The following is an 18,499-nucleotide window of genomic DNA, read 5'->3' as shown; positions in this document are numbered from 1 at the left end:
GTATGAATACATGCAAAAGTACGTATTTGTAAGGGCAGCCGCAGTGCGTACTAGAAGTACAAAGAAAAGTATGTGATTTGGAAGGCAGCCATGGTGTCAGTCTCCAATCAGAAAGCTGGAAATAAAGCTTATTTGTGTGCTTGTAAATAGTGGAGCTTACTCAGACATATGATGTACTTGCTAAAACATCCTCCTTCCGCCCCGTTCCTAAACTGTAAGAGGAGATATGTTAACATTATGTGTTTAAGTTCACCACATCTCTGACACATGCAGTTTCTTAATACACTCTTATCAGTGCACTTACGGATGACAGCCCGAGGTAATTCAACACATTCCCCCTCTGAGAGTATATTTTTCACAGCGCAAGAGCAGAGCGATGCAGTCGAGATATGATTGCAGAGAGCTTCTCTTTATTTTTATTTCTTTATATGCGATGGTCGCGTCACCTGGTTTCGGCTGTTTATCTAATACCACTACACTATATTGTAAAAAGGGCGGACTGATTCCAGACCACAGGCCCTGCGCTGAGACATTTGATAAACACCAGGCAGATTTCCAGTGAGTCATTAGCTTCTATCACAACACAGAGGAGAGCGATGCAGGCCTAATGGGGAGGAAACATGAGACCAGGCGTGCATGAGTAAAGATGACTCACAGCAACTCTTACTACACCCAACGAGGGACAGGCAATAGACCTAAAAGAGTAAATTGCGTACGCTTACTAGATCTCGATTCCAAATGTGTAATGTATATACAAGTCACGCCGACCGACTCATTTCCTGATTAACGAGATTCAGAGAAAAGATCAGAGTTGATTTCGTACTGGGAAAAGAGGCCTGCAGCCAGGCTGGATTACTTTACGTGCGTGTGAGTGTGCAAGTGCATTTAGCCTGTTCTTTAGTGTTTGTGATATTACATTTAAAAGTCAGGTGGTCTACAGCTGTGGCAGTTCTGTGTGTCTGTTTTTCTCTGTGGGAAAAAAAGTGAAGCAAAACATCTCTGAGGAAACTCAAGAGATCGCAGGAGGGTCAAGGTTATTCTGGCACCAAAAGGTGAAATCACTTCAGCGGATTTCAGAGATCAGACATCCTGTGTGGCTCCGACGCTAACCCTAATATAACTGCGACTGAGAGCCAGCGGCAACGTCCTTCCATGAACCAGCTAGACTCCCACTGCCAGGGACAGCACAGCAGCTACATCCCCGCAGATGAGGACGAGATGACGCCAAGAAAATCTCTGCATAATAAGGAATTAAGTGCTGCACATGGCAGAGAGAGTGCGATTTTAAACAATAGATAATTTTCCATGCGGATCTGCAAAGCCAAAATATTCAAAATCCACATTGTTTAGATATGAAGAAAGGAAGCAGACCCCCACAGGAGAAGAAAAAGGCAAAAATGAGTCATACGCAGGGAAACGGAAAGAGGCCTATCAAAGCTTCATCACAGCTCTCCGAGTGTATCTTGTGTGTTTTGTTTTATTCATTGTGTTAATGCCCTAAATAGATCTAAGTGCAAAGTCATTCATTCTTGTCAGTGTGCTACTGTGTGCTACTTTTTTGGAGAATGCTTGTGCATAGAAAATAAGAAGTGTTTGACAGTTTTATACAAAAGAAATAAGCATAAACCATTATGGCTGGGACGATACAACTATCTCCCGATTCAATACTATCACGATACTCGGGTGCCGATTCGATGTATTACAATTCTACAAGTATTGTGATTTGATATTACGATTTATGACCATGGGAAAAAGTTAAATCATACACTTCTAGGGAACTATATTTGGGAAAAATGTTTGATTTTCAGCATGTAGGTAGTCAGAGATGTCCTGAAGTCAAATACATCAGTCCTTGTCAGGAATTATAATTTTTTTTCCAGCAACCTTAAAATCAAAGAATTAAGACATTTCCCTCACAAATTAGTGGTATTTTATTTTCAATTTATAATGGAGGTGTAATGTTTTATTCTTCTGTTGAATATAATCCAATCAATCTTATTTCCATATATGTACTTTGTACATACAGTTTCCTTTAACACCTTATTTTGAAAACTGGACGTAGTCACATGTGTAAACTTCCGCTAAGTTCATCTCTAGCTCTACCCGTGAGCTCTCTTTATACATCCATGGTCAGCTCCATCGGGGCCGTTTGACTGCATTTAACATGAATGTCAGTATATGGGTGCTCTACAGTTGTAGCATCGGCCGATTTGACCACGGAGATGAGAGTGACGGCTGGCTTGACCGCATGTTACCGCAGTACGATAATGTTTCCTGTCCATGACAGAGTTAGCATGTAGCTTTAGCTGTGATGTCTAGCTCTGCTTTTCCTGTCAATGTGTGAAACCCAAAGTGTTTCCATTCTTTACTGCACGTGTGGTGTTTACCACGTTGGATTTAATATGTGAGGGTGCAGGTCGTATCCACGTGGACCCTCCAACGTTTTCTACTTTCTTTTTCCCGCTCGCTGCGACCAACTGCGGTTTGTTTTGGTTGACAGATACAGAACAAATATGACGTTACTCAGACTACAACATTAGGAAGCGGTAACTTCCTTCTACCTCCAAATAGACTCAAATGAAGCAAATATATTGATTCTGGCATTAAAAAATCAATTTCAAAATTGTTAAAAATAAAGGTGATACATAGCTGAATATATTTTATTTTCCCACCCCTATACACCATACATGAAGAAAATGCTTGTATACTTTACAGTGTGTGTGGTAAGCATGGCAAAAGGCACACAGGTAGAAGTGTGAAGTAATAGAGAAAGGTGCTGAGGGATCTGCCCACAGCAGATAGAGATTGGAGATTGGGGAAAAGAGTTATAGCTCCCAGGAACAGATCCGTACGGGCCTCTATGAAGCTCGATGCTGCCTGCAATTGAGCAGGATGGGATGGGAGGACAGCAGCAATGTTTTAAAGCACTGCTAAGCCATCCTGGAATGAAGTGAAATGACCACATGTCACACTGAGATGAGAAGTGAGAGGGAGGGAACGGGCAGAGTGAGAAACAGTGCGGAGAGTAAAAAGAGAGAGAGAAAACAGAGTGTGTCGTTCTAAGAGGAATATTTCAGGGCGGTAAATGGAGCAGAACTCCATTCCAGCTCCTCTCTTAACCTCCCCCGGTGTCTCATCCTCTGCATGCAAAGCATGAAGCCCAGGAGACAAAGAAAACAGAGGAGCCGGAGAGACAAGCTTCAGGACAAAATAACACTGAATTAATAGACAAGACATTTTGCTCATGCATTTGTTTTGACATAACAGAAAACACACAGAGGCGCAGAATGGCAAGCGTTGAGGATTTGCTCTGTTCATAATTGCCACTCTGAGGTTTAAGCGGTGGAAAAGGTGAAGGCCGCTGACCCTGCCCACACACAGGCAACCACCAGGCTCACCACCCACAGGGATATGCTTCTGCTGATTTATAGTTCACACATTCAATTGCTGCAACATTTCCTTCCTAATAATAATTAACCTTTAAATAATCTATATTGTTAAACCAACAACGGATTACATGACTGCCTGTATGTGAAAGAGGTTGCTTGTGGTGATGAACTATCACCCGACACTTCAGTTCCTCTCAGTTCTACAGAGCTTTACAGCGTCTTTCATGTCGTTGTTTTCGTTTTCCGGCTCACGATGTTACTGTGTTGGTTCACTCTCACTGCTCTCATACTGTAGCACCAAAGGGCAGACCAACACAGTTAGCGACTAGCTAGAGAACATGATGGAGCATTTAGCAGCTAAAGAGCCTGATATTTCCCTCAGGAGTAGGAGGAGAACAAAAACAGAGCTAAAAGGAGCATGAATTATGGACTTGCATTGATTTGGTGGCCAGAAAAATGACTCCAAATAAATTCAAATGTTGCTCCATATGTGCTGGATGTATAAATAGCAACCGTTTGCAAAGGTGATAATATGTTAGTGTTGCATTTACAGCTTGTTTCCGCTGCCCCCTAGTGGCCAAGAACTTGTTATTGCAGGTTTAAGTAATGCAAGCTGTACCCACACACCCTAGCTATATCTACGAAGTCTATCTAAGTAAAGCATTGTAATTCGTATATAATCCACCTAATCATGGACCAGGAAGTATAAAGAGCGACAAATTCTGCGTAGCGAGGAAGTCGGGGTGGATGGGAGGTTAAAAAAAACACCAAACTTTTGCCGAGGACACAGTGTTTGCCTAAACCTAACCAAGTATTTTAAGCCTACTAATTTGAACCCAAACCACAATCTTTTTTCTAAACCTAACCAAGTTGTTTCCTGTGAAGATCAAAGTTTATTTTGAAAAGAATGTATGCATTGAATGAGCAGAAATTGACACGTGTAGCTGGACATTCGTAGAAAAATGCGAGATAACTCTTCGTAAGATTGTATGAGGATACGTTGAGTAACGCTGTGTAATATCACACACTGGTTTCTGTAGTGATGTTTTTGGAATTTAGTTTACCGTCCTGGAGTTGCCGATCCCTTGAGAAGCCAAATTTGGACAAAGGGCAGGAAGCCTGGCTAAATTTGATGAGCGACAGGCTAGTAGCAGCCGTCACAACTGACTCTGATAAACAGAGACACCTCTCAACTGTCAGTATATACTAAAACAAACTTGTCTCTATGCCTTAATATTTCATTGAAGAAACAATGATTCTCGAGAAATTAGGTCAAGGGAGCCTATAGTAAAACACTTAACTTTAAATGGTGGAACAAATGCATTACTAAAGACTGTTGCACAATTAGTGGTCACAGTAATGTCTGCTGTATACGTCTCCATAAGCTAAGTAAAACTTTAAGCATGCTTTACATACTGCATATTATAGTGCAACTCGAAATGGGTGGCATATCTCTGACAAGCAGTGCATTCTGTGGAACATCATCATGGGATTTGTATGGAGTAATACTGCCAGATGGCGCTGAGGTACTAGAAAGCATATAGTAGATGATTAAGAACATTCACATTATGGTGCAACTCCACTGGGTAACATTTAGATATCAGTGTGTAAGACTTTCAGGGTGATGCACTTTGAGATTGCCTCCTTGGCGGCGCCTGTATAATTAGTAGTACTGAAGTCATCAAAGTGCACCAAGTAAATGGAGCAAAGCGGCTCCAACAAACCTTCCACCTTTCACGAACCCAACGCTGACTGCTGGGAGAGGACGAGTGGAGGGAGAGTGTTGTACGCAGTTTTACCTTTCACACAACAAATAATTGTTTACTGTTAGAGGGAGTGTGATAGAGTTAGAGGAAGAGTGATACCAAAGGATGTAACAATATCAAAAAACACACTGGTGACGGAACAGCTGACATGTTTTCACACTTATCAATAGTGTGGCCCAGACTCTTTGTGGTCCTTGTCCTAATAAACTCCTATTTTATAGCGGTAACAAAGTGCAATAACGTGTGCCTTCGCTTTATGCGTGTCTGTATGTGGCTTGACAGAGCCGACAGAGAAGTGAACCTTCAAGCTCTTCTCCTCCAACAATGAGACTTGTTCAAGCGCTGCGTTTTTGCTGCCAAAACAACACACAGAGGAACTTTCAAAAACAACGACGCTGTTAAATAAATCAAAAATACCCCCGCAGCTTAGCTCAGCGGCAAAACCTGACACAGTAACAGAACCATGGATTCAGCCATTCTGCCTTTTTTAATTCATACACATAGGCAAAAAAAAAAGTGGTGTATTGTTTCAGAGACCAGACTAAAGTTTTATGGTGATTCTGCAATGCATCATGACACAACAGAAACACGTTTTGCTGGATCCTTATACTAAAACGATAGCAGGGAAGCAGGAAGTGGTTAACTGTCATTTGTTGTGGTTTGCTACTGTGTCCTGCTTAGAGGCACAGGAACCATTTCTACTGGCAGAATGCCTTTATATTATTTATTCATTATTTGCATCTGTATTTATTGATATTCTGATTATGTGTTAATTATTTAATAACCCAGAATATGATTAAAGTGTATTTTGAACCCTGGAAATTAATTATTAGTCTAAATGTTTCAGGGGAAATTGAAATGATGTAACTGATAGCAAACTCGACGCTCACCTGACTGAATGGAAATGATGATAAATGATGTAATAAGTGTTTGTTGCTGACAGACAGACTCTTGTACTCTTGTACATTTTGAATACATAAAAAATGTGTGATTAATTTGCGATTAATCATGATTAACTATGGACAGTCATGCGATTAATCAGAATTAAATATTCTAATCGATTGGAGGTAATCAATTAAATAAGGCTGTGTACGTCACAGTTGTGGTAATACCGTCACCTCGTTTCGAGTCAGGAAATACCTAGCCTACTTCCAAAGAACAAAAGCATAGGGTAGCTTTTGTTGTCATACAAAGAAAATGTAACGGCTACAAACACTTACACTCGAGTCTCCAGAGTGCATTGAAAGCTAAGTGAACAAATGGTGGTTAGCATCATTTAAAGGAATTGTACTTCTCCTTTAACAGTGAATTACTGCCTGTGCCGCCGCAACTTAGTAAGCCTGGAAAGAAGCATTTGCTCCTTGATTCCACCTAACATTCAACTTATTTTTCATATCATAGCCTTCTAGAGATAAGATAAGTCAAGCAGTGAGATCCACTCACAAGATTCATCTGGCTTATGAGAATGAAAAGCAACAATCGAAGACCAAAATGGACCCAGAATGTAAGATCCAAGTTGTTGTCTTCAAGAATTTTTTAAGGCTAGAGTTGTGGATTAAGGAATGAATGTAAGGTCCTCACTAGTATATAAATAATACAATCTGATTTTGCTAAATGAATGTGTTTGGGTGTGTTCCTGTGTATGGGCCTTCATCAGAAGAGCAGAGGCCTCATCATCTCTTTCTTTCCCATACGGTTCATGTTCAGCCATCGCTCATGCCCGTATTGCATGATTGCGCTGAAGGGCCAGTATAATCAGCCATAATGCTTTACAGATGTTATGGCTGTTTTTAAAGCCAATACTGCAGCCCCAGGCAGCCATGTATGAAAACCCATCTGTGCACGGATATCAGTGCGTGTGTGCGTGTCTGTACATGTAGCTGAAAACCAGGGCATGGTCGGGGTAAAACATTATGAATTAAGGTCACGTCTACAGCTCAGGATGTGTGATTTATGTTCCTCTGCCTTGTCCTGTCATTGACTAATCACCTGAACAGAAAGTAACAGGTGCAAACGGATTTTCTGAAGAGCGATTTCACAGATAAGACGCTCCGAATTCGCCGTTAAACACGGCCAAGAAACGGCGCTAAGCCGTCGATGACATGGAAAATATGACAGTCCGCATGATGTGAACAAGAGACGACACCCCTTTAAATCCCTGCGAGATCTGCCAGCACCCTTCCTAATCCGCCTTCTAACATCTACCATTGTGTACAACATCTAATATCAACCACGAACCGCTGCTTAAATGAAGACTGGTGGCATACCGCAGCCAGGAATTTGCATGGACCGCCCGCTCTTGTGAAATAGGAAATGAAACATGCGGAGGCTTGGAGGCTCTGTGAGATTCTGGATATTCCTGTGGTCTGGCTCTCGGGATCCTGTGGCCCGGGCCTTTAATTCCTAATGGTGGTGAACGCCAAGCTCTGGTCACGACAGGAAATGCCTGCTAGGTGAAACATCCGCCCAAGACGCATTCATTCAGAAGTGTCAAACACACGCACTGTTTCCCCTATGAACCAGATTGGTGCACTGGTAAACAAAGTGCTTTGTCATGATGACCGTGTTCATTTGGTTAGAATCCAGTCAGCTGCAATAGTATTTAACAGGAATGGGTTTTTTTTACAACCTGGACTTGTTTCTGTGGAAACTAGTCATTTATTTGAATAAAACACAGCAAAGGCTGGAAAATACACCTGTTAGTAAAAAAAAGTGTGATCTTCTTTGTTTCTGTGTTTCTTGTATTTTATTTTTTTAACACATTCTGTATCCGTTCAAAATGTACCTTAAAGGGAGATTTGTCAAGTATTTACTACTCAATCAACATGTGAAATGTTCAAATATGCTTGCTTTATGCAAATATATGTATATATTTATTATTGGAAATCAAATAGCAACACAAAACAATGACAGATATTGTCCTGGAACCCTCACAGGTACTGCATTTAGCATAAAACAATATGCTCAAATCATAACATGGCATTCGCATGCAGTTGTGGGCAAGTCATAGTCAAGTCAGCACCTGTCTGAGTTTGAGTTTATGATAAAGTGTGCATGTCTGTAAAGGGGAGACTCGTGGGTACCCATAGAACCCATTTTCATTCACATATCTTGAGGTCAGAGGTCAAAGGACCCCTTTGAAAATGTCCTCGCCAAAATTTAGTAAGGGTTTGGAGCGTTATTTAGCCTCCTTGCTGACAACCTAGTATGACATGGTTGGTACCAATGGATTCCTTAGGTTTTTGTAGTTTCATATGATTCACTCTAGCTTTAAAACTGTTTGGTTTGTCTGCTCTTGGCTACTATAGAAACATGGTGACCAGCTCCGTGAAGAGCACCCGCTCCGTATGTAGATATTAACGGGTCATTCAAAGGTAACACAAATTAATATTTTCAGGTGATTATACACAAAAGAAAACATACTTATTAATATTATATTCAATTTCTGCCAATAGATCCCCCTAAATGCTACACACTGTTCCTTTAACTATGTATAAACTGAAGCTTTGTGGATACTAGCTTCAATTTACTGTAGCAGTGCCTTATAATGCAAAGATAATAACTGTTGTTCACTTTATGCTCCAAATAATTTACAGAAAATAACTCAGAAAATGCATTAGCGTTGGCGGGGGTTTTAATGGTTTGATGCATTTGCCTAAATAAACAGAAATTTTCCATTATACGGTAATTCCAGAAAATAAAAATGGAGGTGGATATATAGCAGCTACTTGATGGTGTTGATACTGTGTGTGTGTGTGTGTGAGTGTGTGTGTAAATGTTGCTGTGGAGGCGGCGGAGACGGTCGCAGGAGAGGAATTGAAAGGGGCGGGGGGGTGTGAGCTAAGGACTATCATAAGAAGTAAATGCACATTCGTCGTACCACAGAGACACACTCACGGCACTCAGTCACTCCGCCTCAGTGTGCACTGTTGAAGCAAATTAAGGAAGCCTTGGCAGCCTTTTAATGGTCTGTCACAGTCTAACAGGTTTAGAGCGCTTACAATGGACCCAGGCACTAAGCCCGACAGCTCGCGCTTAATTGTTCAGAACCTGTGTGTGTGTGTGTGTGTGTGTGTGTACTGTGAGAGCCATTCTGTGCCTGTAACTAAAGTCATTGATTCTCATTATGAGGACAGATAAGATAGACACTTCCTGTCTGTCAGTCTGTCCGTCTGACTGGTTCAATAAAGCGTGCTCCAGCTGATATGTTATGATGAATGTGGTGCCAATATGTGCGTTTCCAGCCGCTGTTATTTTAGAGAAAGTGATCCTAAACCCAAGGTGTTCATGCACGGTTACATTCTCGTCGGATAGGAAGTTAATTGTGTGGCTATTTCGCACAAAAAAGGAATCATGGAATGTCTTTCAAATAAACCGTCCTCAGACAGAGACAAAGACGCGCAGAGCTCAAAGCCATAAGCAGATTGAGTTATTGACTCAAGCAGCCGGCGATAAACAAAACATCAAGTGTCTCAATTTTCAAGTGGTGCCTGAAGAAATCAACAAAGCAAATAAAAAAACATTTGTTTTTCACTCTATAGCCCGCTCTCTATCAGCGAGCAAAATGGCCCACAAAGGATGAGGAGGTGGCGGTGCCTAAAAAATCCCCCTCCTAAATGCTTGGAGATTCTGAGCCGTGTGACCTAGAATATGTTTGACAATTTTCTTTTAATTAGGCCTTGAAGACACGACTCATTCCAACTGCTGTCCCGAGAGCTAAATTAATTACTGAGACAAAGCCCATTCTAGCTCATGGCAAAGATGAATCATTGCAGTATTTGGGGAATGAGCAATGTTCTTCATTCAAGGGCTGATGAAAGAGACTCAGACTCTAAAATGTTAGCTAATGTACTCCATTACAAGGCTCCCTCCAGCCGCACCACACATGTACAGTGCACATCGGCATCTGCTGCCTCTGCTATCGGGAATTTACCTTTTCATCTACTTTTCTATTGAACGGAATATTTATTTGAAGAATGCATTAAAAAAAAGACAAGCTGGGGCTTTTATGATGGTTACACTACTGCACGTCTATATCAGCCGTACCTCACTCCCTTTTTCTCTTCAGTTTCACCTTACTTGCATCTTCACTCTCAGTGGTCTGACCATTTTGCTTTTCCAGGGTGATCCACAGAAAACAAGCCTCGACTCAACCGCCTCGTGCAGGCCATCAGCCAGCGGACGCGCCCTCAACGGCTGCCAGCAGGCAGGCCATTCATTCAGCTAAATGACTGTGTCATCTGTCAGCCAGTATAAATGGGTGTTTGTGAGTTATGGCTAATTAAGCTAATCACAACACCAAGGGTTGTGCCAGAACCCGGGCCCCCACAAAGAGAGACAGATGAAAAGGTGAGTTGGTCGCACCTACACCTGATGAATATGTGAGGATTGGGAAATATATTTAACCCATTTGTGCCCGCAACTGAACTTCTTTAATTTCCTCTGGGCTTGCCTAAAACACAAATGTGAAGACATTTTCGAAATCGGTCAAACTGTTTGGCTGAAAAGTGAGTTTTTCTTATCATACTATATCTACTATTTTGGCACATGGGAATACTGTTTTTGAAATAGACTCCATTATATTTTAGGAAAAAGCAGTAGTTCCATCATGTGCCCAAATACTAGATATAGTATGATAAGAAAAGGGCTGTACTTTTTATATAGAAAACATTTAATAAACATTTAATAAACACAATATTAGCGTTTTTCCTCATTTTTCAAAATCCTGACTTTAACTATTAATTAATATTTGATTTTTTTCAAGTGATCTATAAAGGTCAAAGTAGTACTGTTATATACATGGAGGATGGAACCTGCCAAAATCCAAAATCAATCAATCAATAAATAAATGACTCGATAAATAAATAAAATGTCATTAAATGTAGGAAAAATATTATAAAAAATAAATGTAGACATTCATTAATTGATAAAATGTGACATAAATTGATATTTCTGTTTTAATTTGCTTTATTTATTTATTTTTGCATTAATTTCCTTATTTATTTACTCTTCTGTTTAAGTTTCTCTTTTATTTATTGATGTATTTTTTAAATGTATTTATTTATTTTTGCATTTATTTATTTATTCATGTATTTGTTTATTTATTTATTTATTTTTGCATTTACTTTTCATTTATTTTTCAACATATGTATTTATCATGTATTTACGCATTTATTTATTTCTGCACGATTTTCCCTTTGCATTTCACCCCTTATTTATTTTCCCCAAAAGTATTTATTTCTGTATTCTTTTCTTTATACTTACTTATTGAGTCATTGATTTAGTTATTGATTTAGTTTTGATTTTGGCAGGTTCCGTTCTCCATAGTTAAATACTTGCCCAAAGTATGTCCATAATAAATCATAATCCCTTATCATACTAAATATAGTCTTTGGGCACATATGGGTCAATAATGGGACTATTTTTTGTTTGTATCTGACAAGAATATGTATGTTATAGATAAATCCTAGTTTTGATTGCTTGTATTACACAGAGCAGTACTGTGGAATCAGGGATTTGATAATAATACGTTCTGTCTTGTTTGTTACTTCTATCTATTCATCCCTCTCTGATTATCACTTATTTTCTAACACTCTTGCAATGTCCCATTCTGTCTCTTCTCTGAGTTTTTCGACCTTGTGAATCCAAAGATGTGCAACGAATCCCTACTAGCAGGTTTGTATTGACTGAATCATTGGCCAGCGTGTGCTCGGCAAGTCTAATGAGGTAAAAACCTGAGTTTGCTCGGGCAACACCTCCAGATTAAATTGAAGGGTTCGCGGGGATGTCCATGTCCTCAGATAAAGGAGTGATAACCCACTCAAATGTTTTCATTAGGGGGAAAAATGTGTCTCGTTATCTATGCCTGATAAGATGAGAATCCCCCATATGGAAGGATAACATATGGAAACAGTCGGACGGCAAACAGTTCTTGCACCGATTCCCCAGCAGTGGAGTATTTGTAATCCTAAAGGAGAGAAAAGCTAGTATTGTCCTCTGCAGCACGTGTGTAGGTATGTGTGTGTCTATCTGTATGTTATGAAGAGAGATGAACTCTGCAGCAGCACATAGACGCAATGCGGGCTGGCCCTCGAGTTCACTATTCATCCCCAGTTTTTCCTCATATATCTTGTCACAACAAGAAGACCAAAGTACTTCAGCTCTTGCACTCTCTGACACACACACACACTCACATCTGCATGAGCTCTGACTAACTTGGTTATAAGCAAACTACATAGACGCTGGTAATGCAGTTTCTCTCAGTTGTATCTAACTATAAAATCTCTGTCTGTCTGTGTGTCCTTCGCATATCTCAAGAACCGTTCATCCCATCTATTTCACACTCGGAGGGGACCCAAGGGAGTGATGTGTCAAATTTAGTGCAATTTTCAGTATGAATAAACTTTGAATAAACAAGCGAACAGCGCTCTTTGCAGCAGCGGGGGAGGGGCTTAACAGGGCTGCGGACTGAGTTGAGCATGTCGTCGCGGCTCATTGACTGCAGTTCAGTTTTGCTGCTGGATGCTGGATATACTAAAGTTTCAACCGAACTCTTCTTCACTTCCCTGGAGTCAACGAGCGATGAGTGATTCCTCGACAACGCTGCAAGAAGCACCTCCGGGGGCCGTTACGAATGGCCACGTGCTCTACTGAACAGGCACCGCCTCCGACAATGCTGCAAGCAGCAATACCGGGAGCCAATCAACCAGTTCCGAACGAGAACACGTTCCTCCGAACGGGCACGCCCCCTGACAGAGCTGCAAGCAGCAATTCCAGGAGCCAATCAGCCACTACCGAATGGTAACATGCTCCTCAACGGCCACGTCCTGAACAAGCACTGCACCAGTACAGTTAAGTAGTCCAATATGGCTATTAAGCCAGGACAAATGCAAGACCATGATTCCCAAGCACGCCCATCATGTAAAATAATAAATCACAAACATGAGTAATGTCTGGACTGTGGAGACCAAGATGATTGAAGCAATCTTGGGAATTGGAGATAATCTGTTGAATGAGGAAGCATACCATCAGAAATGAAACAGCTCAGAGGTCAGAGAGAAAAATGCATCTATATAAGCAACTAAAGTTGACTAAGAACACACGCGCTCTTTCAGCAATGCCTCACTGCTTTTTGCAGTCACACACATGGGAGAGTCACAAAAGGTAAGAGGCTCGTCTAAGAACATTTCTCAAAAGCTAGAAGCTGCGTATCAAATATCTCAAGAACAGCACTCCACGAGCAGGAAGTGGAAACTCAATTTCCAATGGCAACACTTTACCTGACATTGTATGTTCACTCCATTATTGCCGTCGCCCATAAATGGGCTCTGTCACACCAATTAGTGGAAAGTACCTACACGGAATGTTTCCTTTTCTTTGCCATTGTGCTTGAGATCAATTCTCCATAGACCAGAAAATCTATAATGTGCGGCTTAGTCACAGTCCAGGCAATAGGAGTCTTTGCAGCCCATGTGGCTTTAAGTAAAGAATCCAATAACACCAAGTGCAATCATTAGTTTGTCAGGTTTTATTACAGTAAAGTACCTGAAGGCTGGTCCACTCACCGCAGCTGTTATCTAACTTGTTTAGCTGTTAATAGTAATAGTGATTTGAGGTGAGACGCTTGGCACCCTGTAGTCACCACAGGACAGTCTCTGCATCTTCCTGTCTCCTCTCTCAGCCTGTCTGGCTTCCCTTCTTGTATCGCTCTACTCCTCTGTTTGTCTGTCTCTCCTGTTTTTGCTGTCTAAATCTCTGTCTCAAACCTACATTCTTTCACTCTTTCAGTAAAAAAATCAAATAAGCCAAAGAACAGATTATTGAAAACAATAAACAAAAAAATCATAATAACAATCAGAAGAAGATAAATACATCCTGTGAGGCACAGCAGTGCTTTGAGCTAAATGCTAATGACAGCATGCAACGACTTACAATGTGTGACAGCTGCGACACAAGATTGGCCAAAAATTCATCACTGACTTTAAGGATGTTGACTTTTTCAATGTATAATCAAAACCAAGTGTTTAAGTACCCAAGTCAAAGTCCTGTGCTTTGCTTAACTTGCACGGCAGCTCACGATGTCACGAGATCACGTGAGAACCGCGGGATCACATATCACATGAAAATCCATCTTGTCAGGCTTCAAGTACTGCGTTCGTCTCTTGCAAGCCAGTGCACGGACCAATTAGCATCCTGTGAGGAGCTACTGGCAGCTACGGGCGCTGCTTAGGCGTGTACGGAGAGGCATCTGTGCATTATAAACAACAATGGTGGCTTCTAAAGAGGTTAGATGCTGCAATAGCATCAGTTATATCAGAACTGGAGAGTATTTCTTCTTTGAAAGAAGAGCAAAGAACGCCACTGAAAGCGATGTTTTCGCTCTTCTCCTGACTGGCTTCGGCAAGACTTTGACTGACAGATGGTTCAGCCAATCACCTGCCAAGTATTTCCTGAAAGTGCCTGCCCTTTCCCAAACAGTTTCCAATGACGGCTTCTCAGATGGTTCTGTGTAACAAACCATCTGGCGGGTCAGGTTAGTGCTTCGCACGACCAACCATCCACCTCGACTACCTCCCTGTGACTTCTGTGCAGTGTGAGGATGTCACACTTCCTGGACTGGAAAACAGCTCTGCCACTGAATATAATCCAGGCAGCAATTATGTTTCCACAAAAATGCATTTGGCAACGGAAAAATTCGTAGTATATAAAAGTATTGTAGGAGTTAGTATTGCATATTCACTGGAAACAACACAATCTCTCTCGCTTTGACTCTCTTTCTAGTCACAGCTCCTGACTTCTACATGACTTTCTCCGCTGCTGTTTTGTCATACCACCTTCCCCCCCTGAGGGATCTTCATCCCACCATATTAAGAGTGGAAATGTATCCGCTTCCATTGTAATTACAAACCCACTGGAGGCAAAGCTTCTTGATCTCGGCTGGATCCTCGCTTGCTTTTCTTTCTTCCTTTATTTACTCACCTCCCTCAGCCGAGAGGACAGACACATGCTGAGCTATCAGTTCTGTTTTTCTTCCCTTTCTGTCGGGCATTCTTTGCATCTAATATGCCTGAAATTACAATAGCATTTTAGGGAGGCAATAAAAACAATGACATCGAGGGTGAGGGTGTTTGAGAGAAAGAGAAAGAGAAAGAGGCGAGTCTGCATTAGATTGTGAATTGTGGGGGATTGCTGCTCCATATACAGTATGTGTTGCATATGAGGAGCTATAAAAATGCAAGAGGCAGACTCAAAAGCTGGAGCCATGCCTGTGTTTACTGTTAGTGTCTGGATTAGCCATCTCCAGGCGCTGGGAATCCTCCTCCAGGCTAAAATGTGAACTCGTAACAGCCCGGGACGAAGGCTTGATAGTGGGGGAGAAATTGCTTTCTGCAGGGACGAAATGAAAACTGCTGAAAAGAAAACAAGCATCCCCGCTGTCCCATGAAAACAGGTCAGTTAAAGCCAGCGGCGTCCACTACGGCTTGAGGGTGGAGGGTCAAGATGAGGGCGAGCGTTTGATGACCCCGTAGTGATCTGTAACTAAGACCGGATAAACGGGTACTGTGTGGGAAGTGTGGCCTACCAACAGCCCACAGGACAACAAAGTGAAGATAGAAAATAAAAGACACAAGAGAGAGGTGTGTCTGTTGTGAATTTGCGAGTTTGTCTGTTTCAAATCCATTCCAGGGTTATTTTTACACTATCAAACTCTTGTCAGCTGGCTTTGTGACGCACCGGATGAGTATTTCCTGGAATGTCTCACACAAAAGTAAACTGCCATAATCAAAACGGTGCATGGAATATTAGGGATGTCGCAATGAGGAGATTTTCCCACCGGTTAATAAAGTCAACACCGGTGTTACCGATTACACCGGATATTTTTCAAGAAAAGATGATGCTCAATATATACAGAGTGCTGACTTTGATCTTTAACGTTGGATGGCTGTGTGTCTGGTCTCTCTGGTCGGGCCTTTGCTCACTTAAGGTGGACTGTTAAGGTGGACCAGCTAAAACCTCCACCAACTCTCTCTCTCGTCCCGTGTGTGAAATCGGGGTCCTGCTACTCTGTGCTGAGAGACTGTATGGAGCAGACACTTTCACTTTCAGTTTATAGCGTCTGTCATCCGACTATGTATTGATAATACGGCGCTGATTCGCCAAAATTAACTAAATGGGTTTTATTTCTGTTAAAAAAAGCATAACAACAACAGGGGGCGGTGGGCAAGTAATATAATCGGTGTGTGTGCCTGAACAACGTGTAACACCTGTAACATTGACTAACGCGGCATGCCTTTTGAATGTACAGTACATTGCAGTGAAAAGAGTATGCCATGTGAGTGTAGCATAATAAACCAAATATCTGAGGACACTTTTCAGTCAATATTGAGGTTATAAATACTAAGGTTGAATACTCAGCGTTATTGAACACAGATACTGTACAGTATGTCTGGTGAGACTACTGCTGAGTATTTTTAGTCAATGGATAAATTGTTTTGCAATGCACAAAAATAGTCAGAGGAGGACAAAGGTGGCTTCAGCTTTTAGAAAAAACAGCCAAGTTGGGTCTAAAATTTCAGACACTCCGCGGTCCCGTGTGCGGATGTTGACGGCGATGACTGCGCTCCCTGGGGGTGTGGCAGCGAAGAAGAAAGGACCACGATGTTTTCCCAAAAACATGTGTGATGGAGCACCGCCGCAACTGGGACCACAGCCACAGCGTTTATGTCTGTCTTGTGGAATGTCCTCTGCTGTTGCTTCCTGTTTGTGCACAACACCGGTTTAAAAACACCCCTGCTCCTCTTTGCCGTAGGTGGTGCTGGCAGAAGCGATGACAGTCGTGAATGTTGGAGTTCGCTAGTGACACAAAACAGCTCGAGCACTCAAAAGATAATTTCCTTCCTGCTTGCTAAAAAGAGCCGAGGCCTGAATGAAGGCGTACCTTGATATCACAGGAATAGCATAAAAGGAATGCTGTGTGCGACCAGGAGCCAACGTACAGTGATGATTATCACATCTAAATCCAATTTCTTCATTCTTTGCATGCAAGCGCTTCAGGGGAGTCTCAACATGTTGGCAAATAGGCGCCTGGGAATTTAAGCGGTGCGTATGTAAGATGAGAGAATATCAGAGTGTCGTAATGGAAATATAAGAGAGTGAGATAAAGATTTGGCGTGAAGCCTTGTAAATGCATTTATTAGAGGAAGAAATACAGAGGAATAAAAAGCTGCCAAATCTTTGTTTCCAGCTCTGTGACTGTGACAGCAACGCAGCGATAATAAAATTCCTCAATTTGGCTCGAGCCTGAGTTCCAGTCACACCCCGAACGTTGCATTAGAGAACCAGATCGCACCAATAAAGTCAAATCAAACGGATTGCAGAACAGCAATTAATTCCAAGGATAATGACAAGGGAAGCCGTCCAAAAGTGTCTCTACCTCAATTAGTCTCTCATTGCACTGTCGATGCAGAGGATGGATGATAGAAAAACAAATTAAGTTGCAGAGAAGAGAGAGAGAGAGGGGGTAAAAGGAAGAGATAAAGTAGGGGAAGGAGGGAGGAAGAAATAGTGAGGGGGACGCAACGAGGGCTTTTAGAGGAAAGAGTGTGGGAAAGAAGGGGAAAGATTAAAGGGACGGGATGGAGAAAGGAAGGAGATGGAGAAAGGGAATTTGCTGTGTGCATGAGAGCTTCTCTGATAGTAACGGCCACTAATGGACACCGGGGAGAGAGTGATTAGAAATAAGAGGCAAGACAGAGAGAGAGCAGAGAAGTACTCTATAATGCTGCAAAGCAAATATTGCGCCTTGCGTTACTCGCACGAGTTTTGACCACAGAACCATTTGTGTTCACTCGTGCTAGACGCGCCGGAGAGGAGGAAGGGCTTACCTCCATGAAGATACCAACAACGTTTCAACCACTATTGCGGCTTTGTACATGTTGTGGAAGTCCAAGATATGTTATCATTACATCATTGTGAATTTTGGTGAATTTCACCAAGCTGTATTCACTGTATCTAGCAAGCCACACGCCATCTGAATTAATATTGGTTACTACAGCGGTATGAACCCAAAATAAACTGATTTTTTCTGTGATTAAATTGCAATAAACGGAACAAAAGGATGCCGAAAGAACTGCAAGATGATTCCGATTTGTAAAAAATCTGAATTCATGCTTTGTCACATCTGTCCGCAAGACGATAAGCAAACGACTTTTAAAATGCTTGTTTTCTGAATGGAGTTTGGATCGATCAGTGATAGGCTATGCTAACATTGTAGCTGCTCAATCAACACTCAACAAGACGTCATCTAGGCATTAATTCAGAAGCAACATTATTGTTTATGCAATA

The 18,499-nt window shown here is 41.6% G+C and overlaps 1 protein-coding gene across 3 annotated transcripts in view; it reads right to left on the bottom strand.

Annotated features, from left to right (window-relative positions):
- Positions 1-18,499, bottom strand: part of rbms3 (RNA binding motif, single stranded interacting protein) — a 341,188-nt gene that overhangs the window by 248,468 nt on the left and 74,221 nt on the right. The window lies entirely within an intron of this gene.

Source organism: Sebastes umbrosus, chromosome 15 (genome assembly GCF_015220745.1).
Source record: "Sebastes umbrosus isolate fSebUmb1 chromosome 15, fSebUmb1.pri, whole genome shotgun sequence".
In the NCBI taxonomy this organism is placed as follows: Eukaryota; Metazoa; Chordata; class Actinopteri; order Perciformes; family Sebastidae; genus Sebastes; species Sebastes umbrosus.
This window is presented reverse-complemented; position numbering and strand designations above follow the sequence as displayed.